This window comes from Nycticebus coucang, chromosome 7 (genome assembly GCF_027406575.1).
Source record: "Nycticebus coucang isolate mNycCou1 chromosome 7, mNycCou1.pri, whole genome shotgun sequence".
In the NCBI taxonomy this organism is placed as follows: Eukaryota; Metazoa; Chordata; class Mammalia; order Primates; family Lorisidae; genus Nycticebus; species Nycticebus coucang.
In genome coordinates this window covers 22,541,105-22,568,545 of record NC_069786.1, presented here as the reverse complement: position 1 = coordinate 22,568,545, position 27,441 = coordinate 22,541,105, and the positions used below count along the sequence as shown (strand labels likewise).

Below are 27,441 nucleotides of genomic sequence, written 5' to 3'. Positions count from 1 at the left end.
GACCCTGGGCAGTCGGAGCTGCACTTAGGTCAGCGGTGAACTCGGAAGGTGGAGGACCCGGGCACTGGGCCGGGAGAGCGCTGTCCGCAGCTGCTGGAGGCGGTCCTGGCGGATCCTCCCTGCTTATTGCTGTCAGTGGGATGTGGGGGGATGGGGGACACAGACAACTGGGTTCCAGCGGCTATTGGTTCTTCCTTTACTGTAAGCACCGAGGAGCGCGTTGAGGGGGAGCTGTCCAAATCGCCCAGGAGTGGAGGCGAGGCCAAGGCGGCGGTGCAGGGATGCTGTTCATATTCCAGACTTGGACATCTCCTCTGGCTTGTGGTCTCTTTTCTCCCTTCCCTCCCCTCTAATTGCCCCCCCGCAGGTGTTTCACACAGGTGGTGGGGATTATTCAATGTCTTAAGGCTCTTTTTCCATTTATTTGGGGAGAGGGCTGGTGAATGTTGCAGTTTTTACAAAGCATTTGTTTTCTTACACCTTCCTCTTTGCTTCATACCCTGGCATAAGTATAAAATATTAAAACACTATATCCTATGTCCCTTCCTCCGCTTCCTCTCACCCAACCCCCAGCACATATCACAAGGTAGAAACTGGTTAGCAGACAAAAAAAATAATTTCAGGAGAGGAGAGTGGATTTAACATCCTCTTTCAGGCTGACAGCCCTTAAATTTCATTAACAAGCCGCTGAGCCTCTCTACTGCGCTTGGAATGATGTTACCAATAAGAATGATTAGTCAGGTGAGAGTCCCCTCATGAAATCTTTGCTCACTAACCTGTGACACCACCTGGTTACTCGAGGTGCTGCAAACAGTTCAGTGAAGGTGGAGGTGGGGAGGCGGAAGAACAGAGGCCACAGGAGCTGAAAACGTATGTGTAAATAGTGGTCACGCTGGCTATGCATTGCAAATCCTTTTGTTGGGACTAATCTGGCACTTAAAATTCATATCAAGGGATAGGTTCAAGCTGGAATCCATTTGTCTTGTTAGTGTGACTATTTTTATGGCCACTTCAAGTGTTCAGGGAGTGGCCACTTCGCAGAACTCTTGTTTTAACTGAGTATTTTTAAGTGCCTTTTTGAGCATTTACATGATTTTTAAATGTCAGTGGTATGTATTTTATGCATGTGTTAAAAGAGATCGATTTTGCAAGAAAAGTCAGACTGAACTATATGGCAGCATCCCAGTAAAGGTTTTTCAAACACATGCAGGAAATACCTATTCCTTATATATTCTTTGTTCAAGGTTTAGCATAAGAGATGATGGTCAAATAATGTGCATGATTGCTGTGGAAGCTTAAACTGCTTTGCCTAAAACTATTATGTTTTATTCACCATATTAGTCATTATGGTTTAATTCTATAATTGTCATATAACCCTCATGCAATATTAGACATAATACTTTCATAAAGATGTGATTATTTTTGCTGGTTCCTATGATATTTCAAAAAAAAGAAAATTATAAATTTAAATAAAAAGGTACCTTTATGAAATTCTACCCAGTGGTTAAATAGAGGGTATATTCCAGCTAATCAGTCAAGGTGTATTGATTTTGAATGATTAAAGTTTTTGAATGTTGCCAAAAAGGTCTTTGACTTTTTATAGTAGAAATTTTTATGAAACCTGGAAGATGCCTTGTCCTGGGGCCATCAAACATCTATCTTCCACTTATAGCACACCGGAAGCCCATAGTTCTTCCTCTGATTCAAAATGGTTATGAAGTATATAATTTCGTTACTGTTAATCCTGTAGAGGGCTCACAGGTTATGAAGTATATAATTTAGTTACTGTTAATCCTGTTTCACTACCTGGGACTGTCCTCTGGCACAAGGTCTCATGGCAAGAGGATATACCCTTCCTCCCCAAGAAAGCAACAATAACAAGTGAAGCAGGGACTGTATACTTTTATTAATATTCTGAATCACTGGAAATATCTTTATCATCCTAATAATCTTGCTTTTAAAGCTTCATTGATTGAACAAATGTTTACAACAGTTCTTTGCTGTTTTCATAACACTTCACATTTACCAAATGTCTAAAAATAAAGGCTTCAACATGGGTAGATACAGACATTTCCACTTAACATGATCAGTATCTCATTTTCCACTGAGGGATCCAAGATCTTGAGTGGGAAATAGTAATTTATTATTATTTTAAAAAATCACTTCCTGAATCCTTCCACAGTACTATTTGGGGAGTTGATGACATAACACTGATTGAATGCATTTTTCTATTTGACCTCAAAACAATTTTTTTGAGATGGGCCATTTAGCTGTTCCCATTTTAGTGATAAGAATACAGAGGATTAAAGAGAGCAAGCCACTTGGGTGAGCTAGGTCGAGACATACTCAGCTAGAAGTTCATTCATATCAGAAGTCTCACTTTCTCATATGTGCTATCACCACGCATTACTATCACAGTAATTCAAAATAATTGCAAATTATGTGTGTGCACAAATTTATCTTGAATGTAAAATGGATTAAAAAATTTGCTTAAAGCTTCAACTATACATGTAAATATAGTTTTGAAATGTTAGTTAACTTAATATCCTCTCTGTTAATCTAAATGGTATAAGAACCAGATAGGTACTCATGAATACATGGGAACTTCTTTTTTCTTAATTTTTGTGTCACTTGTCCCTGGTAATGTGACTCTCCAAGTTTGTTAAATGAGTACATTTTTAATAGTCAGTCAGACAAGGTTTAGAATTTGTTCACATTTCCACCAGGTGGCAACCTTCTGCTGAATGCAATTGGTAAGAAAACCGCCTAAAATGCTTGTCTGTCCTCTGAGCTCCAAAAACAAAACAAAAGCAACCACTCAAAACCAAATAAAATAAAATAAATAAAAAACCCCAAATAAAAGCAAAACCCCACTTTCTGGAGAATAACTAAAAAGTATATTTAAAAAATAACTATTAGACTACTACAAAAACAGCATTAGCTATGCACTTTTCCTTAAAAAATGCATTTTGGTAGAAAACCAGTCTCTTATAATTCAACATGTAGTAGCCTCTTGATGAAATAATTCATGATTAGAATTGAGATTAAATATTTAATATCGAATGTGTTTGAATGTGTAAAATGCCTTCTGCAAAATGCCCATTTGACTTTTAACCTTCAGGTAATATTAACCAATAAGGTTTCAATATAAAAATTGGTATTCAGTGTTTTTCTTTTACTCTACAAACCAGATTAAAATTTTCAAATGTATGCTTAATGAAAAGTCGCAGAAAAGTTAATCTTCCAAGTATTCCTTGCTAATAATATAAACACATCATAATCAGTTAATAAACTATTGTTTTTAACATAGAATCTTGAAAATAGCCTTTATAAAGCATGTTATAAAATATTATTTAACAGAATATTTAATAATTTATTACTTTTCTTCTAATTATTTAACATATAAAATGCCATACCTAATTACAGGGAGACATTTGCTTATGAAAGATAATCTAGGTTAAATAAAGATGTTATGTGGAAGTGTTTATTCCTTAGAAGAGTACAAATTTCTTACTCTCCTCTTAATTTTTTATGTTATGTGTACACATGTCATATGCAATATTAAATATGTAACACAATAGATATAAATATAGGGCATTTTGTGTAATGAGGTAAGAATATGCCACAAAAATATCCCTTACTTAGGAGCTGCTAATATTGCTATATATCTGTTTATTTCAGAATCTGAGCAAATTGCTCATTAAAAAATATTAAATTATATAAAACAAGTTAAAGAAAATTATATTTTAAATATTAATGCTGCATTATCTTCTTCTTTTATTATTTTTTTTAGAGACAGAGTTTTATTATATTGCCCTTGGTAGAGTGCTATGGCATCACAGCTCACAGCAACATCCAACTTCTGGGCTTAAGTGATACTCTTGCCTCAGCCTCCCAAGTAGCTGGGACTACAGGCGCCCACCACAACGTTCAGCTATATTTTTGTTGCAGTTTGTCCAGGGCCGGGTTCGAACCTGCCATCTTCCATATTTGGGGCTGGTGCCCTACCCACTGAGCCACAGGCACCGCCCAATGCTGCATTATCTTCTGAAGCCTATAACATCAGAAGCAAAACACTTAAACCAAATTTTTCCTGGTCTCTGTAAACATGAAGCTATTTGAAAATTTTCAGTTTCTTGAATTATGTATGATTATAGAATGTTTAGTACTTACAGGCATATCTTTAATTTGCTTACAGTGTACCCCCATACATAGTGCTAAAATTTGAGACTGACTAAATTTGTGAGCTGTTGTGCCATCAACCACAGTATTTATTTACCATCATTTATGGGTTATACTCTGAATATGACAGATTCAAGTCCATTGTGATTTCTTGGGCAAGATAACTCAATTTCTTCATTTCATCTGTGAATGAAGATAATGACAAGATTAAATGAGATAACTTGTAAAAGCTTTTGAATAATGCTTGTTTCATACCAAGTCCTCTCATTAAGTGCATAGCATGGGAATAAGAGCCTCAAGAAAATTGGAAAAAAAAATTAAGTCACCTATAGCTGATCTACTATTTTAACATTTTAGAGAGTATCATATTTTTTCAGCACACATATTTGGATGATTATGAGTGAGTTTATGCATGCATATAAATATTATATTAATAGATTTAGACATCAGACCTAATTTGGCAGACATCCAGACATCAAAATATTCTGTTACATCTTGGTTTTCATTCAATAAAAATTGAATAGTAATTTTTTATTCTGTTTTACTCTGTAAGGGCCCAGGTTGAAAGTAAACTTTAGCTAATTTTCACTTAGAGTTGAATTAGAGAATGAATATGTTGCATATTGTATTCAACACAATACACTTCATAAGATAATTTGCATGAGAAAGAGGGTGTTTAGAGAGAGAGAGATTGGATTTATAGACAGATGTCAGGAGGTGAGATTTCAACGCACGGTAGCAGAAGAGAGTGAATAGCAATGGAGCCCAGGACCTCAGTGTTGGAGTGCCTATTTTCATGAGGTAGGAGGATTGGACTAAGCATCAGCCACAATATTTTTCACACGTATTTTTACAGCTATTCCTATGTAACATTTAAATATACATGTGCTTTCTTGATATTTCTCTTATTACATCACCTTCACATATTTAAAAATTTTTTTGCTAAATAACTTGATGTGCATTTTAAATAAGTTCATGTACTATTGAAATATTATAACAGGGACATATACTCAGACATTCATCCACCAAAAATGTTTGGGGCTTTCTCCATACTGAAACATACTTCACAAGCTCAACAACAACCACAAAATTCCAAATAAATGATGGAGGGAATGTCAACTTCATAAGAGTGTGTCTTCATGTGACGTTAGAAACGTTTCTGTTCTACCCTGTTTCCCCGAAAATAAGAAAGTGTCTTATATTAAGGTGTGCTCCCAAAGATGTGATAGGTCTTATTTTCAGGGGATGTCTTATCTTTCCTATGAGTAGGTCTTATTTTCGGAGGATGTCTTATTTTCGGGGAAACAGGGCATCTTCTGCTGCTCAGCTCAAGCAGTCATACAGCTTAATGTTGATTATTCCCAGAGTGTTCTTGTACTAAAGTTTTTATTGACCTGTTTCACAAGCTTTCTGGAAATGACCAATCTCTATTTACCTTTTCCTATCAAAGCAGCAACTGCTCAAAGGCTGAAACCTACTTTCCCCCTACCTGATAGACATTCTTACCATTTACTATGTATTACCTATTAACTCAAGGAATTCTTGGGTCATTTCCGGTCTTGTAAAAGATGGTCGGGAAGCATTTTCAATGGGGAGAACAGGGCAAGAAGGAGAAAGCTCTTCTATTGTAGATTAAGTTTTCCTGAATTCTCAGAATTCAGACACATCCATATGTAATGGTAAATATAACGCCCACTGCCTGGTTAAATACAGAGATCTTACTTTTATCCAAAATGGCAAAATAAATGTTTGATTTTGAACTGTTCTGTTCAGTAATTGATGTTGACAGTGTTCTTCTAATGCCTTCTACAATGTAAAAGAAATATTTTCTTTTCGTTTATCATGCCATAGTTTATTAGAGAATTGTTTAAATGTTCTACAATACTTTTGGAATTGCCAAATGATTTTCAGATTTAATTATTTTGGAGAGAGAGGCAACCTAATGTAGGGTTGAGAGCAAAGTCAAAGAGATTTCGAATTGATTCCTTCAACATTTACTAGACAATTTATAATTCTACTACAACTGTTCTTTCCTCTTCAAAAGGGAGAGGATGAGAAAAAAGTTGCAAGAGTTAGGGACAGTCTGTGTGAATGGGCTTATGCAGCATCTGGTTTAAGGTAGGGAACTTCAGTATTTTTATTCTTAATGGTACCAGGCTTCTAGATTGGTTAAGATTTTATTCCTTTGTAGGGGTAATTTTGCATTTATGTTAATGAAAATATTGCGCATATATATATATATATATATACATGCTGTGATCTTATATACATTAACCATGTGCACATGAGTATGATATAAAATACATTGGAAATTTCACAGTTAGATTATTATAGGACATTAGATAAAAATCAATTTGGGACAACTTGATTGATTTCTCTTATGTTTGGAAGATAACTTTTCTGTTAACACAAAATACTTAGGGTCCTGTGAAATGATTGAATTAGAAATTATTTGCATATGAAAAGCAATGATATATTGAGGTAAAATTTAAGAAAATTTAGTTGAGTGCATAATCAAAACTGACTTTCCATTTGACATGTTCTACAAGCAAGCTGTGTATTATTTGACTTTAACATTATTGCAATTTATCATACATATTGATTTTCTCAGGTCAGAAGAAAAACCTATGTATCAGGTTGCAAGATAGCCAATGAAGAAAAGTGAGGGAAAAAGCCATTTTTTATTATCTTTATCCCCACACCATGTTTGATATCTAAATAAAGGTTCAATTTCTTATTACATCTGGAAGACTCTGCTCTGAAAACAGAAATGTGATAAATCTGAATTACATAATTTAGAACTTGAATGGCAGGCGCTCCTGTGATTTGTTTTCAAATAACAGACACAGAGAGACCACTGGAAGGTTCATTAATAATGCTTGCACGGGAGCAGTAGGCCTTTCCTCATATTACAACATGGGTTTACTTTTGGCAAGAGGAATTGAGTAAGTGAAAACTCTGACACTCATACTTCCATTAATCAAATCTCACTTTAAGAATCATTTTAATATAAGTTAATGAGTGCAAGACATGGCCATTTTTTTCATTTCACATGTTTTGAAACAAGTACTACAAGTATATTTCATAAAATAACCTTTAAAATTAATGTTTTATAAAATTGCATAATGATTTTTTTTTTTTTTAGTGTAGAATAGGAGATTAGGTTTGAAAAGTGATCAAATATACCTTTTTGAGAGAAAAAAATCTGAAATCCAATGAAGGATTTTTTTTTTTTTTTGAGACAGAGTCTCATGTTGCTGCCCTCAGTAGAGTGCTGTGATGTCACAGCTCACTGCAACCTCAAACTCTTGGGCTTAGGTGATTCTCTTGCTTCAACCTCCCTAGTAGGGGCCTGCCACAATGCCCAGCTATTTTTCAGTTGCAGTTGCCATTGTTGTTCAGCTGACTTGGGCCGGGTTTGAACCTGCCAGCCTTGGTTATGTGGCCAGCGCCCGACCCACTGAACGATGTGTGCCGCCCCAATGAAGGATTTCTTAAGTTTTGAAATAGCTAATTTGTTTGACTAGGTTAGTCCATAATGTAAACTTTCTAGGTTCTATGCATGCATTTCTGGATAGATTTTTTTATCTATGTATACAAACAGAAGCTGGCTGAATGAAACTTCTGCCCTTCCCTGCAGCGTGATGAGCCTCCACTATTCTCCACTCGCAGTATTTGCAATGGCAACTCAGTAGTCATGAAGTGGTAGTTGGATGGATCCTCCATAGGAACTCTGGAATGCATGCAGGTGAATTTTAGGATTTTTCTGGGATGCTTAATAAAAACAACAGACTTCTGAGTGGCTGGATCTCTTGGTAGGTAAGCCTTTTCCAGAAACCGTGATCATTTTTATTCCTAAAGAGAGTTGTTGGAAAAGCAAGTGCCAACACCAGATCTTGAGAAACATTTATATGCTAAAGAAATAAATTCACATGAAGAATTTCTTTGAGTCACACAGAATTTTTTTTAGGGAAAATAACTAGGGCTTTCTATTCATTTAACTTAACTTGAAACTCTAGCTTAACCCTGCTCAAACTAGAAAGTCAAGGAGTCAGGGATTAAATCTCTTTCTGAAGCTGATACTTCTTCTGGAAATGGAATGATATTACCTTACAGAATTGCTGTAAAGATTAACAATAGGATAGGTTTAATATTCAGGAAATGTTGAAAATGGTGGTGCTTGTTATTTGACTGTTAACATGTGTTGGATTGCTATACCAAACACAGGCAGAATAATGGAAAATTGAACTACAAGGGATGCTGAGGTTCCCAGAAATTTGGAACCCAGCTTTAAAGTATTTTTCCTTATTATTTGACTAAGTCAGGATATGTTAGGGTACCTTTAATATTGAGCTCCTGTTTTTGCTTATATGGAGATTATATGGAGTCATGCTGGTTTCAAAGCAAACATGGTTTAGGAGTTGGTTAAAAAATAGATATGGCATCCATTTTTATATTTTTTATAATGCAGAGAAGTCTACAAAGTTTGGATTTCAAAGGTGGAGAACTAAATATGCATTTCCTTTTTTGAATTTGCTTTTTTCTTTCCCTATCCCATGGCTAAATTTCATCTCATGTTTATAATGTATTCTGCATTTGGAGTGCTACTTTGTTCCTTCTGAGAGCTACAGTCCTTGAGCTGTGAGAGCAAATCCAAAAAAATTAATATGGAATCACAGATGGTGCAAATATTTGAAAATAGGTAAATACAAGCTAGGATTAGCTGCTTGGGCTCAGAAATGTCAGCTTTGCATTGCTCATTGGTCGCACAAGGCAATTTTAGTTAAGGAAAACCCAGGACGAAGCCATCATGGTATAAAATTGCTGCTTTGGCGTTGTGCAGCATAACAAGCCTGTAATTGTTATATAAACCTCAAAATGAGTCACTGTGTAACCTGGAAAAGGTATTTCAGAGAGGTCACAAAGCACCCAGAGTTATACAGGAAATAAAAAGTTAAGCCAATATCATAACATGTTACATGTTAAGCCAATATCATAACATGTTACTCCCATCTGCTGACTTCCATTTACAAACAATTTTTAAGGAGAAAATAACCATTCTTGTAGATACGTTTTAGATGGGCACATAATAAATGGCCTGATCCTGGAAAGCAATAGTCAAATTGTCAGTATGAAATCTGTAGATGGTAATTACCAGTAACATGTACTGTGGGCTCATAGTTCTGACTCCGAGAGTTTAAATAATAAAATTCAATTTTCTCTCATTTTTTTTCTCTTTTAACAGATACATCTCCTTTAAAAGAATTTTAGAACTAACCATGTGATCAAGTCACCTGGTAAAGTGAGACGTCAACTGAGAATCATAAAGGCTGGTTTGCTCAAAATCACATAACTGATGAATTTGACACATTTGAAGCAAGAGCTTCTCCATCCCAGGTTAACAGTTGGTAGAATGAGCCTCACGCAGTGATCAGAATCATAGAAATCATGGCTGATTGTCAGGGGTAACGTCAATAAAGAAAAAATGGATGAGAATTAAAGGTCCCAGCTGGGTCAGTGTTTTTATTTGATTTTAATTTAAAATTTTTTTTTTTTCTGAGTGGTAGGTTTAATGAGACTAGCTGTATTATGTGGATTCTATCTGGAATCAGTAAGTTAGTTGTTCCATGGTTTGGATGAAGTCTATATTTGCTGCAGTTTCTCATTTCACAGGTAAAGTCATGGAAGGTAGGAAGACCTGTCCCAGGTCAGACACAAGGGTCTAAGAGACAGTACTGATCCTTGTGAAAGAAATTTTCAGGTTATAAAAACATGGCTCCCATATAAATAGGTAGGGAATGTGAGTCAAGAATTTAACTCATTAATAAAGGAATCGTCATATGGGCGGCGCCTGTGGCTCAAGGAGTAGGGCGCTGGTCCCATATGCCGGAGGTGGTGGGCCAAAAAAAAAAAAAAACACAAAAAAAAATAAATAAAGGAATCGTCAAGATGATAAAGCTAATTCAAAGAGTATTTGTGGAAAAATAGATTTATATAGGCAGGTAAGAAAGGAGTGACTTATGAAGCTTACAAAATTAAATACAAAACTGGTTAGCATTCAACAGGGCATTTGAACTATAACCTTTGTGGTTGTCTTTTCTTAGCAGACAATTTTTGCAACTCATCTGTCTTCTACCATTAACATCTGACTTTCCAGATTCATAAAATTAAGTCATGGTGAGGGATACTTTCCTAATATTATATAATCATCATGTGGAGTGATCTGATGGTTCCCCAGTCTCTCACTGCAATGATGAAAGGGCAATCATGCTTACATTGTATTTTCAATTTTCAAAAATTTTTCTTAACATTCCAAACCTCAGAAAAATAGCGCAATTTGGGCCTCTACTTGATGTCACAGCCAACTTCTTAAGCAATTTTATCAAAGCTTTCTACAAGCCCTGTGGAGCTCCGAGTGTCAGATTTGATTCACCAGCAATGAGAGGTCCTGGAACTCAGCCAGTCAGCCAACACTGCTGGTTGGGTTCTTCCCCCCAAATTGGTGCAGGTGTCTTTGAAAGATAGAAGAGAACAATCTGGCAATCTGAAATAGCGCTTTTGGGAGAAGATGAGATAGGATAATTACACAGAAGGATGTGAAAAGCCTTTCTTTGAGGATTTAACAAAAAATTCAGATCAAGTTGCGTGGTGGTAGTTGTCCCGGGAGAGGCTGCTTTCACAGCTGCCCTGGAAGGGGAGAGCTGAGCCACACACGTGGTCTAATTTAGGGCATATCATAAATTTTCCTTCCCTTGTGACTCCTTCCCTGACCACCAGTATTCTGAAAAATAGCACTTCTCATCCATCTGCATAGATCTGGCATTCTATCATGACTTTTCTTCCTTTAACTTGAGACCGAGCAGGGAGTATTATCATTTTATATTTAACTTGCATTCATTTGCCTCTCCATGATTGCATGATATGCTGTGTTTTGAGAGCAGATATTTGGAGGCTGGATGAAATGTGGGTCTTGTGAATGTAAAGTGAGGGGTAGGAGGAAATAAACATAGAACTGGGGCCGGGAATCTCTGCCTGCATGTGGGGCCAGACACTTCCCTTCTCTACCCTTAGTTTTACAATTGGGATTAAAAAAAAAAAAAGTGATTCAAAGTTTAAGTCTGCTTGACTATTTTGTATACTGTGTACAAAGGGTTCAGTGAATAATTTGGGGTTTAAAAACTTACAGAATTATTGAACCTTAATTTCTTAGAGTATGTTTTACTTTCTCACAGAAAAGACCAGCTCTATACAATAGAACATTCTGAAAAGATTTTCATCTTTCTAGACGTTCGATATTTGTGCTTTCTAATATGGTAGCCACCAGCCACAAGTGTTATTAAACACTTAAATTATGAGAGGGCTACGGAAAAAATCCATTTTAAATTTTACTTTATTTAAACTTAAATAGCTGCCTATGGCTAATGGCTACTATATTAGTGAGGCAGTTTTAGAGTGTCACTTTGCAGACTTTAATGTTCATATGAATTACTTGGGGGTATTGTCAAAGAGCAAGTCCCAGTCTAATGAATCTGGGTTGGGCTTAATGATTCTACACCTATAAATGGTGCCCTTAATAATGCCTTATCTGTGGAACCCACTCTGAGAAATACACCTTTATTTCTCAGCAGCGAGGATTCCGCTAAAGTCACACTAATTTGTGACTTTAGCCAGGCTGACACATGTCACAGAAGATGGGTCTGATAAGCCTGTAGCAAAATTACAAAGTGTGAGATGATAAGAGGAAAAGGATTCTCGTGATGAAATTAGTGGCATTTTTATTATCATTGACAACAGCTAAAATTTTGAATAACTTTTCTTACATACCATGCAGCTGCCAAGTGCTATATCTCATGTAATTCTCGTCAAAGCCCTATGTCATAGACACTACTTTTAGTGAAGTTTTGCTAATGAGGAGCTGAGACTTAGAGCAGTTATGATTTCCAAGATAGAACAGCTAGTAAGGACAATCATACATTTCATAATAACCATCAGTTTCTTTCCTTTATTAAATTGAGGACAGTAATTTGCGACTTGTGGCTGATAAGAAAATCGTATTGGAATCCATTCCACAGGTCATAGGAGCAGAAGTCACACTGGTACTGATACTGATCATTATGTTATTATGTACTGACAATGATCATTAGAACTCTGGGTGAAAATTCATATTGTCTTAATGAGGAAACTGAAGGTCAGGGAGTTAAGGTAATTTGATGAGGGCCACATGACTTCAAGGGACAGACCAGGTTTTGAACATCTGCCTCCTGAGTACCTGGTCTTATCTACGTCAGTACACTGAAAGTATTTCCTTAGGTGTTTGGTGAGCACCTACACTTTGTCAGGTAATGTGCCAAGGGCATGGCCCCTGTCTTCAGTGTGTTCAATTGGAAATGTATTTTACTTCGAAAATTTTAACCATATATAATTCATTTTTTATCAAGAATATTACAAAAGAGGAAGTTACTTTTTCTTGTTCAAAATGTATACTTTAGTTTGTGTCATCTATGAAGCCACATTCATAATTAGTCTGTCATGTGTGAAGCCAACTATTTAATTTAAACATATTTAGTTTTAATATCTTATGTCTACTTTTAATATTAGCAAAAAACTGATGAGAACCTTAGGATGGGTGTGTATGCATATATTTGTGTATGTATATGTAAACTTTGTAATTTAGAAAAGCTTAAAATCACCTTTGTCTCTCATAATAGCCTTGAGCAAAAAAATTGGCTTCATTGTTTTAATGAATGAGGAGGTTAAAGCTTTGCCCCTGGTTATCCAGTAATGTAAGTGTCAAATATAAGCTTTATTTTTCAGAGGTCTTTATCATTTTCCTTAGCTCAGTGATCAGTGTTAACCAAGCCTATTTTTTCTACTTCTCAATTTTAAACAACACACACCTTCTTTTCTAATTTCTGAATAATATACTGATGCATTTTAAACGTCAGCTTTTGCACACATGTAAACAATGGAACATCTCCTTCCCAGAGTCATTCCACAGCTATGCAGTTCCCCCTTCTATCATTCTTTTACTAGATGATCATTGTTATTATTTTTATTATTTCCTTTCTTATGTTCCAGAGATATTTTTGGAGCCTCATCATCACCTCCCTTTTTTGTATAAATGTTAAGTAGTTTTATTTTAAAGCGCTATACACTTTACATTGCTTTTTTGATAAAAATTTGGACATTATCAAAATAGGTCCTCTAACAGTTGGCTTCCTTAAGAAATGTTCCTCCTTTATTTCTGATAAATCAGATCCTTATGTATTTCATCAGCCTGTAACAAGTGCAGGGATCTTCGTGCAGGTGTGAGCTCGTGCACCTACCTGCGCACAGAAGACAGGAGCCCTGCTTTCTGCATATCGCCTCAGAAACAATAGGTTGCTTAGTAAACCCTGAGAAACGGTCTGCCGGAGTAGATGAGAACATGGACTCAAAGGACAGAGGTTCAAAACCTGGTTCTGTCACATGGAAATCATGCAACCCTAGCCAAATTACATTAACTCTCTGACCTTCAGTTTCCTCATCTATTAAAAGGAGGATGACGGCTCGGCGCCCGTGCTCAGTGGTTAGGGCATCCGCCACATACACCGGGCCTGGGGGGTTCAAACTTGTCCCTGGCCTGCTAAACAACAATGACAACTACAACAGAAAAATAACCAGGTGGTGTGGTGGACACCTGTAGTCTCAGATACTTGGGAGGCAGAGGCAAGAGAATCGCTTAAGCCCAAGAGTTTGAGAATGCTGTGAGCTGTGACACCTTAGTACTCTACCAAGAGTGACATAGTGAGACTCTGTCTCAAAAAAAAAAGAAAAGAAAAAAAAGGAGTATGACAGTACTAATTGCCACTATGACCTGTGGAAGCAAATTCAATATGATGGATACAGGTGGCAAGTCATTGTCCTCAGGTGATAAAGGAAAAAAAACAAACAAAAACTGATGGCCATTATGTATGACTATTTGTGACCAAAGTTGCTTTCTGCATTTACTAGCTGTACTATCTTGGGAATCTCTTAAACTCCCTGAATCTCAGCTCTTCATTAGCAGAACTGAAATAAACATTTTCAACTTGTTGGCAATCACTTCAATGGAATGTATCTATGTGTGTACGGGTGTGTGTATGAATATATATATATATGTAGGAATATCTTTTTATTTTTATTTTTTATTTATTTATTTTTTTTTTTGGCCGGGGCTGGGTTTGAACCCACCACCTCTGGCATATGGGACTGGCGCCCTACTCCTTGAGCCACAGGCGCCACCCAAGGAATATCTTTTTCTATACAGAAGTTTCCTGACTTATGATGGAGTTGGCTTCCTTCTGATAAACCCATTGCAAATTAAAAATATCAGGAGGTAAAAGAATGTGTTATACTACCCTTGATCTTAGCCAAAAGGCTGATAAGTGATTTAGAAACAAACAAAGCATTGTAAGTTGAAACTACCCTAAGTCATAAGTCCCTCTATTTGTGATTGGATTATGGTTTCTGCGGTTGCACCGTGGTAAAGTCAAACAGTGGTACATAGGGAGCATCTTTATAGTACTGGTCTATATATGTTAATGAGGATCTTTTAACAAACTGGAAAGAGAATAGTTTCCTCCGTGCTCCAAGCATTAGACTCAGAAATGAATGCCAATTTTGCATATATTTTGGATCCAGTGGATAAGAAGAAGGAAAGGGGCTATTGTCATAGTGTGAAAGACGGTTCTATACCTTATGAGACATTCATGTTATGGAAACAATGAGACGATATTTAGAAACTTTAACATAGGATTTTACAAGTACTTGTGTTTTCTGCAATAACAAGGATGATGTGATGTTCTTAGATGTTTGAGTGACACCATGAAGCCTAGAGCCTGCTGATGGTTAGGATTTAGCATTATGAAAACCCTGTGGCCTATATTATAAACAAGGAATATGGAGACCTCAATACATGATGGCAAACACGTGGTGTGCTTATATTCTGTGAGATTCACATAATTTAGGAAATGGGAGGCATCTCTTTAAGAAATAGACCTTGTTTCATTCGCCTCTCTTATTGATCCTGAAACAGCTGTATGTTGCCGTCAGTCATAGCTAATCACACTCTCTGTGAAGAAGAAGAAAAGTAATAGTTGTGGGGGAGATGGAAGACAGCCTTTGTGGAATCCTTTTTTAATTCAAGGACAAAATTATTTCAACAAATTATAAATTTATGGATATATGTGTCCTTACCACCTCGTGTATTGAGGAACCTGAGAGCTATTTCAAACTCGGCATATTTATTTGGTCAAAATATCCCCCTCTATTCTACCACATGGTCCTGAAAATTATTTACAAACACAACAGGAAGAAAAATAGCAGTTCTGAAATGTTTTATCGATCCCGTGAGGATGACCAGAGCTACTAAGACTTCACACCATTTCACAGGAGGAAGTTTTAGTTAAACTATTCTTAACAATCAGAAAAAAAAAATAAGTTTTTTATTTCTTTTAAGATTCTGTAAAGATTACAGAGCTATTTAAAATCAAATCACCTCTTTTCTCTGAAAAATTTTAAAGAAAAATCAATTTTTTACAATACACCTGCTGAATTATGGCAGGGCATACTTGGTGGCTGCTAATCTTTTAACACACAAGAAAAACCATTTAGTTTCTAATGCTTTTGGAAATTCAAGACACTGACTGAGAAGTGTTTTTTTAGAGTTCACATTAGGCGTTAATTCTTGATGTCCTGCTTGGGATATTAGGTAAGACTTGAGGGCATGGTTGAGGGGAAGATACATTGACAGAAATCAACTGGGACTTTGGTCATTTCTTTTTTAAAATCTCTTTTAAGGACCAAGAGAGAAAAAGTATATGAAATGATATACCAGGAGGATTTTTGAATTCCCATTATAAATACTGAATGACTATGACTTAAATCTTAGTGATGTACTAATTACATATTCATACATGAAGACTGAGGTGTCATTTGATTCTATCATGAGGATTTAACCCTCCTGTGTTTTAGAATCCATGGTCTCCTAGGTTAGACCTATTGGTTTTGCAAATTAACCTGGAAATCTTGTCAGGTCATCCAATTACAATAATGCAGTAATGCAGGGCAGTTTATTAAGAAACCAGGATCCCCGTGGCTTCTAGGGTTTTAGTATTTGGTGGCTCATGAGCTATGTCAGAGTCTTAATGGCATACCAGCACATCCATTGCAAGTTGTATTCCTGGAAATATCTAACTTTAACATCCTTTTGCTGGCAATGTACATGTGCAGACAGACATTCAGACTTCATAGTTAAGAAAACTCTTCTAAATTGTTTGAAGGGGGACAGATCAAAGAAAACCTTTCTGCTTATTTGTTTCAATATCCATGGAGTTATTTACTTGGGCGAACTGAGGGCAAACCCAAGTATACTTAATTATAGTAATCTTTTCCATACATCCTCCCTCCCTCCCTCCCTTCCTCTTTCTTTTCTAAGCAAAAAGGCAAGATGACATAAAGTGAACAAAAATTTTTATCTTCCTGAAAACGTACATCACTTGTCAAAACAACTCACTCCTATTTGAATTCATGAGTAAAAACAGCTCAAAAGCCATTTTCTAATATGAAACACCTTTATACCAAAACCTTGAGAAATACATTTGTTCCTTTTATCCTGAACCTTGAAAAATAATGTTCAGCCAAACAGTTGTAGTGTGCAAATACTTAAAATAAGCAACTTCCATTGTCTTTTAAGAAGTCACAAAGGAAGTTATGGTGAATTATTGGGCTAACCAGGAGGTACTCAGAAAGTATTGAAGGCAGATTCTGTTTTAGCTATAATTTCACAATATGTAACTCCATCCTTTGGTGGTTTAAAACTGGCACCATTTTTTTGTTCCTGATTCTGTTCCTCAGGAGTACGGGCTGGGCTTGCAGGGCACCATTCCTGTTCCTAAGGCATTGTTGGATGGTGGTGTTAGCTCTGCTGCACCTGGCAGGTATGTGAGCTGAGGTGGGAGGCCAAGAAAGCTTCACTCATGTCTGCATCTTGGTACTTCTTTTTTCTTTTTGTGAGACAGAGTCCCCCTTTGTCACCCTCCGGTAGAGTGCCACGGCATCACAGTTCATAGCAACCTCCAGCTCTTGGGCTTCGGTGATTCTTTTGCCTCAGCCTCCTGAGTATCTGGGACTACAGGCGCCCGCCACAACGACCGGCTATTTCTTTGTTGCAGTTTGGCCGGGGCCGGGTTCGAACCTGCCACCCTCAGTATATGGGGCGGGCGCCCTACTCATGGAGCCACAGGCACCACCCAGCATCTTTACTTATTCATGTGGCCTTTCTCCCCCCATAGGTTCCTTGAACTTGTTCAGAGTATGGGTCTTAGCATGTCCTGCCAAGCAGTTGCCTTCCAAAGCAAACATTTCAAGCAGTGAGGGAAAAAATTGCAGTTCTCTTAAGAATTAACCTTAGAAGTTATAGAGCTTCTCTTCTGCCTCATTTCATTGGTCAAAGCACAACACAAGATCAGGCCAAGTACAGAGGGAGGAAAAATACATTCCTTATTTCCATAAGGGAAAGGGTAAGGAATTGAAATCATTGTAAGTCCACTACAGACTCAAATACGGTTGGCTGAAACATCGGAACTTTATGTGACATAGACATTAGCTATGGGAGCTTGCAGATTATTTAAGGGTGTGCAAACACTGAAAATATTATGAGGATAGAAGTGGTATCCTAAGTAAGTCAGTGCCGAACTTAGCCATGGTTTAGCAACGTATGTCCTTAGGAATGTAAGGGAAATTTTTAATTTATAGAAAATAGTTCTTTATATGTCATGAGGCCTAAAAGGACAGGATTTTAAATATTCACCATAAAATAGAAATAATATGAAGGATTCACACTTAGGTATAATTAAAATATATTTATTTGAGAATAAATTTAAGTATTGCTTAGCTAAGAAAGATGATGTGTTCTAAATATTTTAGCTGCAGACAAATTATGACCATCTAGAATAATTTAATGACCTAAAGTAAAACATATAGCTAGAATTCTGAGAAGATGTGCGTTATAAAGGAAGGGATATAGAAGTTGATTATTATGGAGATATAATTGCTTTAATGAATTTTGCCACTGTGAAACATTTGATGTTGTTACATTTTATGCTGGAAGACACAACTGCCCTGGAATTGGTGAGGTTCCGATGATTTCACAGAAAAGTCACCTTTTTCAGATGGAGAGAAAATGATCAGAAAAAAAATCCTTTAAGATTTTTGGGAATATGATATCATCTCTATGGAATATCTCTGTAAATTACTTGATCCTCTCCTCCTACATTAACAATGCATGGAAGTGCCCGTTCTCAGTGCTATAGCTTTGTGAAAGTGGAGATGCTATTGTCCATGGTATTTATCCCTATTTATAATTTTACCTTTGGAGAAACCCTTTGGGCATAAACCCTTGGAGCAAATGAAAATTGTTTAACTCAGAGGGGAGCATGGGGAGGCTGAGAAAAAAGGTGCCTCCCTGTCTGGTGTGAAGGACATTTCCTTTCTTGTATTTTTCACTCCTTTATCTTCCCTGTTATGCTTAAAATGTCACTGCACCCCTCCATCTTTCTTTATTTGATGGGATATGGGGGTATAGAAACCAAGTTGTCCCGAGTGGTAAACTGTGCCCCACCACCTAAGAAAAGGGATGTGGCCTACAGTTCCTGGACAATACACTGCTGAGAGTTTTAAAAATTACCTGAATCCTTCCTCCTGTGTGATCATATAAGTCCTATGTGCTAGCAGAAGAGAATGTAGAAGAAAATTATCCACTGCTATAATCAGATCTTTTTCTTTATTTTTTTATTAAGTCTTTTGCACATAGATCATAAATACATTTATGCCAATTTCAGTGTGTTGATTATTTGTACAAATTGGAGTGTTTACATCATACTAATCAATATAGCTTTCACCTCATTTACCCAATTATAACATTAGGACATTTGTGCTCTACACGCGATAGATCCAGCTTGTACTTGCAATGTGCTCCATAGCTGTGATCTCCCTACTATCCCCTCCTGTCCCTCCCATCTCCTCCCTGTTCCTCTCCCTCCCCTTCCCTCCTTCATTCTACTTCAAAATGCCACTTAGGAATTTTGTTTTCTTTCTTTTCTTCTATTAACACTCCAACCTTTATGGAAAAAAAAAATTCCATTTTCCAAAATGGATTCTAACCTGCGGTACTTGGAAATAAAGTGCTGTGTGCATTTGACGCATTCCTACCCGGGTGGCTTGGGCCAAGTGCTCCAAGCCGTCATCCAATAGAATGTTTTCTTGCCACCCTCATACTTTGAAATTCCTATTTACTGGTCTTTTTTCAAATATTTACATATTTCTTGAGGGCAGTGACTTTGTTGATTTGGAATCATCAGTGAGAGATTTCAAGAAATATTTGTGAATTTTTGTTTGTAGTAGAAATACTTGGAAGAAAAAGGAGTTTAGGTCAGGCGCGGTGGATCACACCTGTAATCCTAACAATCTGGGGGGCCCGGCAGGAGGATTCCTTGACCTCAGGAAATCAACACCAGTCTGAGCAAGAGAGAAACCCATTTTTTTTTTTTTTTTTTTGTAGAGACAGAGTCTCACTTTATTGCCCTTGATAGAGCGCCATGGCCTCACACAGCTCACAGCAACCTCCAACTCCTGGGCTTAGGCGATTCTCTTGCCTCAGCTTCCCAAGTAGCTGGGATTACAGGCGCCCGCCACAACGCCCGGCTATTTTTTTGTTGCAGTTTGGCCGGGGCCAGGTTTGAACCCACCACCCTCGGCATATGGGGCCGGCGCCCTACCCGCTGAGCCACAGGCGCCGCCCGAGAAACCCATTTTTACTAAAAATAACAGAAAAAATTATCTGGACATCGTGTAAGGCACCTGTAGTCTCAGGTATTTAGGAGGCTGAGGCAGGAGGATCATTTGAGGAACCTAGGAGTTTGAGGTTGCTGTGAGCTAGGCTGATGCTATGGCACTCTAGCCCGGGCAACAAAGTGAGATTCTGTCTCAAAACAGTAATAATAAAAGAAAAGGAAGGAAAAAAAAAAAGGAGTTTGGCATTTAGGAGACGGCTCCAGGACAATTTTTATTAATATGTCCCAATCTGTGACTCAGTTTAAGGATACATGTACTAGGCTAGGCATGCTGATTAAGCGTGGGTGCTCTCAGTGTGACAGGTGAAATGAATATTTAGCATTTTGTTATATAACTATTGCAGAGAAAAGTTAGATACATAGCAGAAGGAAAAGAATGCTATAACCTACATCAAATGAATGTTTTAAAAAGAAAAAGCAAACATGAGAGAAACAAAACTTGGAGAATACTGGGCTGTGTTTCCCGTAAGTCTCTAGAAGGGTCCAAGGACATAATGGCAGTTGGAGAGTTCCAGAGAGACCAGGAGATGAGGCACACAAGCTAAATCTGCAGACAAGTGTGCCTCGCAGCGTCAGTTTTAACTATAAATCCACTCAGTGTCCTTAGACAGGAAGCCCAGACAGAGAAGGGAGTAGGGAAGTTGATGACTTTTTTGAATAAACAATTGCAAGAAAGTCTATAAAACCTGGTAAGACAGATAATGGCTCCAAGAGATAGAGCCTGATCCTGAGGGGAATTATGGATCAAAATAAAAATGGTTAGCACTTGTGTCCAGTCATCTGAATGATGTGAGCTTCTGCTGTTATGTTTTCTTCATTTCTTCACGTAATAAAGTGTGTCGAGGGGCGTTCCTATACCACCTGACAAGTATGAGCCAAACCTGCATGGGGGAGGGAGGAAGAGCTCATTTCAAATAGAAGGGAAGAGAGAAGTTCTGTAAATATGTGTAGATGCTGTGTGTGAAGTCTTACTTCTTTTGTTTCTCATACTTTTGTAAGACGATGGCAGCAGGGACCAGGAACTTGACATGAGTCACATTCTCTCTGGAGGCTGCCCTTGAGGAATGGCCTCATTTTTCACAACTGTACAGAAGTCATCTCTAAGAGACTCTATGAGTAGTGCAGGAAAAGCCATGCCAGCTGTAATTAATGACCCAGGCTACTATTGGTCTTTGAAGTTCTCAGATGTTAATAAATGTTAGATAAGAAAGGCAGTTATTTATCTCTTCTCACAATATACCTTCAAACATTTGTACAAGAGATAGATATCCCAATGTAAACATTTGCAGCCTCACATATTGTAGGAGTCTCTGAACTGTGACTGTAGACAGCAGGTTGCCGTAAGTAATTGCAAAGAGACAGAATAATCTACTAGCAGGCATTGTTATCCTAAGTAATACTTTTCTGAGAAACATAGTTAAGAAAAATGAATCCCAGTTTTTAGTATATTGGAGACCTTCAAGAATACTTCATTGCCAGGCTTCATTATTGCTTGAGGAAAATCATATTTTATATAGAAGTCTTTTACTGTTATTTTAACCAAAACTATGAAAAAAGTGAAAGTAGGAAATTAGCATTTCTTAACATTTTTATTTTTAGAATTAAATTAGAGCTGAAACCTGAGGTAGATCACCAGTGCTTTATAACTCTTGAGTGTTCAACTCTAATGAACATGATAATGACATTCTTTTAAAGTATTCCATGCTTAAAACACCTTATTTCAAGATAGAGAGGGTTTTAAATTTTAAATTTTTATTATTTTTATTTTTTTTATTATTCATTAAGTATACAATGACTTACAAGAGCCTGTGACATGTTCTAAAAACAGTGAAGGATGAACTGCATCATATTCAGGAAGGAGAACCAAACTTCAAGAATTTAATTTGCAATACCGATTAACATACATTCAGAGCATTTCGATAAATAAATTTAGTGACAAAAGTTTTAAAGTATTGTAGAAGAATCTGTTCTAAAAAATAACTCATGAAATATTAATGAACCATCTTACCAAATTCATTATGCAGAAAAATTATCAGTAGAGTCCTAAAAAATGAGTACTTTCAAAATTCAAAAATTCATAAAATGTAAGTTATTATTAAGTAATATTTTAACATTCTGGCAATCTATATTAAAATCTCAGGTTTGTTAATTCCTGAACAAAATCACATTAAAAATGTATGGCTATTCTAGAGTTATGATTAACAAACCAAGAGGAAAATAGCAAATAAAGATATTTAAGATTATCCAATTGGATATAGTTATATGTAGATCTAATTCAGTGTGGCGGAAACTCCAGAAAGCTAATTTTAACAGAAGTATATAATCTGGATAGTGTTAAGCCTGTAGATAACTATATTTTAAGGTAATCACTATAATTTTAAATCTATTAGTATAAGATTTATAGTTGTAGTGCAAGTATGCTGTGCTAAAATCATCTAGGAATTATTTTCACTTTTCTGGTAAAAAAATATTAAAAATACTTTCAAGAATAAAGCCAATTACAGTATAAAAGAGTAACCTCTTACCACCTCAACTCATAGTAAATACACCCTACATTATTGTGTTAGTTATGAATCGCACAAAATTTAGTTTCACTTTTTAAATGTTTATTACATTGGCTTTATTATTTTTATCTCTTTTGCAATTGAGTAGAAATTTTATTTACTCCACTATTTCTTCACTCCTACAACTAAATAACTCCATTATTTTTTATTATCTTATTCATTCCTTATCTTAGTTCCATTTGCTTTGTTCTATTTTATATATAAACTCATTTTTTATTTGGAAGTTTTTCTCTGTACAAGGAATGAGAGTATATTCTACATGCTTCAGGCAATAAACATATATGGATTGAACCAGGGACTTTGCTAATTGCTGCATTTACTTTGCTGAAGGGGACATGATAGGCTTCTCCGAGCCTTTCCTGAGTCATACATGGAAACAGATCAGCACAGTGGTTTGCTGGGAGAATACAATATGTAACTAATAGTATGGGTCCTGTCTAAGAGCTTCGCTTAGCTCCCCCATGGCAGTAACAGTGGACAGGAGACAAGATGTCTTTTAGGAGGAGGTGCCCTGCGACCTAAAACATTAAACAGGAGAGAGGATAATGAGGGGAAGAGAATGGAAAGTGGTATTTTAAGAAGTAGGCAGCATCATGCACAAATTGCATAGATGTCTACTGTATTTATGGAAAAATTGCTAGCAATTTTATGTGCCTTTCATGTAAAGCTCAAGAAGGTTGTATGAGATGAAGTCAGAACAACCCTATCATAGAAATTGTTGTCTTTGTAGGATATTTGCAGAAGGCTGGGCTTTACTATAAAAGATGGGAAGCCTGTTGGAGGGTGTTAAGGCAGTAGCAGGCATGGTTGATTGCAAATGCAGCATTTTGCTGCAGCAGTGTGCAGAATGGGCTGAGAGTAGTAATGTGCCAGAGTACATCCAGCACCCAGCCAGAGCCTACAGACGAGGAGCCTGGACTCAAACATAGTCCAGAACGCTCAAGGTTCTAGCTCTGTTGAGTTAGAAAGAGGATGAAAAAGCTCTTAGAATATGTAAAGAATAACAAATCTGACAGAGGAGAAGAAGTGAGTTTCTGACATAGAAAGTTTGAGATACTATACATATTTCTTAAGAGAATAAATCTTGAAGGAGAGAGGAAAGAAGACATAAATTTGGGAGCTCCCAGGAAATATATGGCTGTGAAAAGTGTGAAAGTAGATGGATTTTTTCATGCTTGGTTTATGGAATGGAAAAGTTGTGGTCCAGAAGAGAGTCTTAGAAAAAAAAAAATCCAAGGAGGAGATTGAGGAGTCTCCAAGGGACACCACCATCAAATGGCCAGAGCAGTAGGTGGAAGTTCAGGAGAAGGCGCCTTGGGATCCAGGGAATGTGGGATGTCCATAACAATGGAGGAATTTCCTCACTAATGGTAGCACAGAGAGCTGAAATGGAATCAATAAATATGAAAGCACTTAGGGAGTAGAGGGTGAAAAACAATGTGCTGGAGTGAAGCTTGAGAAAGCACACCCACCTCCCACCCCTGTCCCCAGTAAAAGTTAAAAGTTTAAAAAGATTTTTTGCTAAGTGAGGAGGGAAGAAGGTTAGCAATGAAGTCATGGAATTAGCAGATTTGCTTGTCATTTTAAATTTTATTTTATACTGTAGATATAGTTTTTTCCTTCTTATATTTTAGGACACAGATAAGGATATTAATGGGCTATAGTCAAAGAGTCAGTTGAGACTTTGAGACCAAGACTGGAGATAATTAAGGAAGCAGGGTAAATGTCAGGTAATAATCCAGACATTTCTAATAATCCAGAACTGCGTTAGGGTAAACTCTCATTGAGTGTAACTAAAATGGACCACTACTGAAGTAATTTTACTCTATAATAAAGAAGCAGTCAATATCTTAGTGTGTCTTAAGTAAATTCATGGACTGAGTCATATAATGCAGGAAGCCCAAAAAAGGTCAATGAGAGAGAACTGGGAAAATAGAAAAAGGAATGCAGATGTTTCTCTAAATGTGTTAAGATCCCCACATTTACTTATAAAAAGAGCAACAGACATTTAAGATACAGTACAAAACTGTTTATCACCTTTTGAATTAGCAGAAACTCAAAAGTTTGGTAGCATATACTGTCATGGGAATTGTTGGTAGGAATGCAAAATGTCTTTATTCCATATAAAGAGAAATTTGGCAGTGTCACGTAAAATTGCATATACTTTTACCCTTTAACCCACCAATTTCACTTTTACAGACCTATTTCGTAAATACTATGGAAAAAATATAGAAAAAGGACACCCGAGGCCATTCACTGGGAGTCTATTTGTAACAGCAAAGGACTGGAAACAATAAAAACGCCCTGAATGGTATTATGGTGCATTTATACAAATGCAATACTTTTCAGCTATAAAAGTGTAAGAAATCTATGTATATGATATTGACGTTGTTATATACAGAGGGTGCCACAAAGTGCAGACACGTTTTAAGAAAAGAAAAAACTGTATTACCATTGTAATACCTCAAGTCGTATTTGACTTCTGCAGTTACAGGAGACACAGGAAACAATAACGAGATAACGAGTGTTAGGAGTGTATCTTGAGTATTACAATTTTAGCACAGGTTTTTCCTTTCTTAAAATGAGCAAACATTCTTTTGGCCCCTTCTGGGTAGGTACAAATATGCAGCTGCTCCTTGATTTACTATGGGATCCCATCCTGATAGAACCATGGTACATCAAGAATATAGTAAGTTGAAAATGCATTTGGTAGCTCAATAAACCTATCGAAAAATAAAAGAACTGTGAGTGCAATCATTGTGTCAGGGACTGTTTATACTTATGTATGTGTGTATGTGTACACATACGTATATACTTAGGTTAAAAACACAAAATGGAAAGTAGTGTGTACTATTTGCTATCATTTTTCCAATTTAGGTAATACATGATTTCTTAGTGTGTAATATATGTGCATGTACTTATCTGGGGGCGAGTACATGAGCAAAAAAACAAGAGTATATTCTTCTTTGAATATACATTATTTTGTAGGTTTGATTTTGGATTTTTGTCTCTAATTACATGAATAGTGAAAAGTTTAAAAAATGAATGTATTAACATTAAAAGTAAAAGGCACTGATCAACCTAAACATGAAGTTGGTGGCATAGTCACAGTAACAGTATTTCAAATGACTCTGAAGACAGCAATTTGGTATTATGTGCCTAGTGGAATATACTTAGATCAAAACAAAAGTGAAAACAAAAACTGGCAGAAAAAGTACCTGTTCTTAGTCATCTTCTCTTTGGAGTAACACTATTTTTATTTTTATTTTTTTTAATTTATTCATTATTAAATCATAGCTATGTACATTAATGCAATCGTGGGGTACCATACACTGGTTTTACATACCATTTGACATATTTTTATCACACATAGCCTTCCTGGGATTTTCTTAGTTATTGTGTTAAGACATTTATATTCTACATTTACTAAGTTTCACATGTACCCTTGTAAGATGGGTAGGTGTTGTCCCACCAATCACCCTCCCTCCGCCCATCCTCCCCCCTTCCCTCTCCCCCTTCCCCATATGTGAAAGCCATAAATTAGTTTCATAGTAGGGCTGAGTACATTGGATACTTTTTCTTCCATTCTTGAGATACTTTACTAAGAAGAATGGGGTAAACAGCTCCATCCATGTAAACATGAAAGAGGTAAAGTCTCCATCTTTCTTTAAGGCTGCATAATATTTCATGGTGTACATATACCACAATTTATTAATCCATTTGTGGGTAGATGGGCACTTGGGCTTCTTCCATGACTTAGCAATTATGAATTGGGCTGCAATAAACATTTTATTCTGGATCTCTTACGTATGTGATGTAAGCTGCATATTATGATCTCTAATGTATGAATGAGAAGCTTAGGGAAGTTTGTAACCTTTTGTAATGTAACATATTGGTGGAAATGAGGTCTGACTTTCTGACCAGGCTTTTCTAAGCTATTCCATGCTGCTCTTGTAAGAGACAGAAATTATTTTGAAGCTGGTGTTATCTGCTACTTTGCAACATGCTGTGAACATTTGTGGATTTCCTCAACCGCAGGAGACTAGAATGGACATTTATATGTGACATTTAACACAATGTACAATAATAAATGTTTGATACAGTAGGGATTCACTCTATGTTGCGTTTTCTTGGACTTTGGTCTCAGCAGATGCAGTTCTAAAGTTGCCTGTGGAAATGAGGCACTTGATGAAAACCTTTGCTGTTTTATGCATAGGAGAATTGTGCTGATAAGTTCCCTAGTGTTGAGTTCTGCCTGTCCGAAAAATTTAAATTGGGACAATGTCTGATGCAGATTTGGGAGTATATTTTAGACATTTAATAGGAGTATATTTTAGACATTTAATCCATGTTAATAATCATCCCTGACGGGCAAACACGCTGAAGAGGAAGCATTGTAATTAGAAGATGAGAAGCGCTTCTGTAATTCAAATCGTATTTTATGTTTGTGAGACATTGAGGGTATGCTAAATCTGATTCAGTGTGGCTTTTAAGATAGATGTCAAGACCATGTGATCTTTGTCCCTCTCACAGTTTATCATTGCTGTCCACTCTTGAAGATGTTAGAAGCAAATGTTATTTATCTTCTATTATGGTGGAATAACAACTCCTCACCCCTATCCACACTACCTGTAGAGCTAGGTACTTGTAACTGTGGATGATAGGTGCTTATTTTGTTATTGTCTTTAAAAAGTATTGTTAGTACTTTGAACTTGTATCCAGTTACTTACTTCTGCAGATAAGAAATATGTACACGTCCATACTCTCTTGTGTATTTGTGTTAATGTGTTTATATGATTGTTCTAACATGATAAACATGATTT

At 36.6% G+C, this 27,441-nt stretch overlaps 1 protein-coding gene across 2 annotated transcripts in view; it reads left to right on the top strand.

Moving 5' to 3' along the window:
• The window catches only part of DPP10 (dipeptidyl peptidase like 10), a 752,684-nt gene that overhangs the window by 1,597 nt on the left and 723,646 nt on the right, over nucleotides 1-27,441 (top strand). The window lies entirely within an intron of this gene.